Consider the following 2,453-nt stretch of genomic DNA (forward strand, 5'->3'; position numbering starts at 1 on the left):
TTATTTCAAATTAATATCCAATAGGACAAGGGTTTGAATCTACCTAGGTATTTAAGTGAATTATATTTTAATTTCTAGTTTTTGATACTTAAATGAATGTGCATGTCACTATTAAAAAAATGTGTTCCAACGACGGTTATTTAGCGCCTTCAACGGTGGTTGATAAATCGCCTTCGAAGCTATCATCATGGAAAATGTTAAATTTTTACAACGATTCTAGAACCATCTTAGTCTATTTGGTATTCAACAACGATTTTCATCCAAAAACCGTCTTAGAATCTGAAACAGTCTTAGTCTAATCAGTATTCTAAGACGGTTTTATGGTTTTTACCTTAAAACCGTAAAAAACCGTCTTAGAATGTCACAATTCTAAGATGATTTTAATTGATAACCAATGTTGATTTTTTAGGTCCTATATGAATAAATTTTTCTGCAAATACAATTTTCAAGGCAAAAAAAAATCACAAGAGTCCAGTTTCAACAAATTAAATCTAGAATTTCATTTGTATTAAAAATCCACAATTAACAAAAACAACATATACACAAGCAAATATCTCAAATACTGGGTGACCTCAGATTATGGAGGTGAAACTCCAATTTATATTAGAGAACTATACTAAAAGTATAGTAAGCAAAACTACATCTAAATTTTGTATATGTGAAAATGTTGAGTTGAACTTGAAGAAGTTAGGAAGAATAAGTCTTACCATGCAGAGAAAACAATAGACTGCCTCTTGGATCATAATAAGAGATTACTAGTTTCTCATCCTTTCTGAAATGATAAGCTAAAGGGGTTAATATATTCTAGTGTTTAAGCTTTGTAAGCTTCCTCATCTCTGCATCAAAATCATCTTTCTCTTGTCCTCTTGACCACCACTTCCACTCCATTAGCCATCACAACCTTGTAAGAAAATCCAAAGCTTCCATTTCCAAGCACTTCCATGGCCGCTCTCATCAAATCAGACAACCCAAACATGCCTTTCTCATCATTCACCGCCACACCTCCTCCTTCTTACTCTCACAATTAAAAACACAACTAGTGAGAACAAAAACACACTTGCTACTATATATGCAAGATATCAATTGGCAAATAAATTCAACTAGCGAATAGCATTTGAAAACTTACAACTAAAGAGTTAAGGAAGCCCAAAATGACGGTGGGAAAACCCTGAACATCGTACTTGTTCGCTAGTTCATTTTCAATGGTAGCGTTGACCTTGGCGAGAATGATGTCGTCAGGCTTAAGCTTAGTAGAGGTGGCGGCGTACTCCGATGCCTTGAACAACGACGTCCTTGTCATGCACCTCAAGCTCCTTGAAAGCTTTCGACAAGTGGTTGAAGCCGCCAAAGTCACCAAAGTCACCGAAGTAGTCATTGCAGTTGTTGTCATCCTTGTCGAACTGGTTGGGATCTAGAAAAATGCATGTGGTGAGAAGTGGCGGTGGCGTCATCGGGTTCCTCGAGGAAGTTGAGATCTTCGTCGTGGATGGATGAGAAGAGAATGAGAGTGGTGAGAGAGAGAAACAAATAGCTTGGTTGTGGAGGGGGTGAGGAAGGCAACAAGGTGCAAGAGGGGAGAGAACCCTAATTCAAAGAGGGAGTGAGTGGGGTGAAATGGTGTGACTCATGGAATACAAAAATTATCGAGTATAAAATGAGGGGCAAAACCTAGCTACTCCTGTGATCTCATTTCTTTGAAAGAAATTAGACTCTAACTACTAGGTTGGGGAATATTTTTGGTGAAAATTAAAAAAGCTAATAAAATTTTAATTTCCAGCAAAGAATTAAATGCTTAATATTCATATGTAATATTTTGTATTTGTAAGTATTTATGAATATAAAAAATATTTTGTATGCAATAAAATGTACCACTTGAAATTACATATCTATTTTTTATATGTTTATAATACTTGTACATAAAGAGTCTTTATTAACTACTTTAATTTGCCTTGGGTCCATAAATATGTTAGGACCAATCCTCTCTTGCTAGCAAGAAATTATTTTTGTTATGTTACATGTACTTGAACCCAATGGATGGAATAAACATAGTTCAAAGAGGTAGTTGAAAGAGGATATTGTGCTATAGTTGACCAACTAAATTTCCTGAAAATTAATTATGTTAGTAAAGTTGCTAGATATTCCACACCAATGTCAAAATGACAAAAAATTATGTGATATGTACATTGAATAATTTCTATATTATTCTCATGAAAATGTTATGATTAATTGATTACAAAATAGAAGATAAAATCATTAAAGTGTGATAAAATCAGTTAATTACCATGATTAAAAAAATAACGACCCAAAAGAACATCTATAAATAGAACCGAAGAATATTGTTTCGCGGCAAAAACTTGTTTGGGAACAATGATCCGCAAATGCTAATCAGCAAGTGTAATGAGTCGCACAAGTAATATAAAATGGTAAGAACCGAGTGTCGAATCACAGGGAAC

Source organism: Glycine max, chromosome 1 (assembly GCF_000004515.6).
Source record: "Glycine max cultivar Williams 82 chromosome 1, Glycine_max_v4.0, whole genome shotgun sequence".
Taxonomy (NCBI): domain Eukaryota; kingdom Viridiplantae; phylum Streptophyta; class Magnoliopsida; order Fabales; family Fabaceae; genus Glycine; species Glycine max.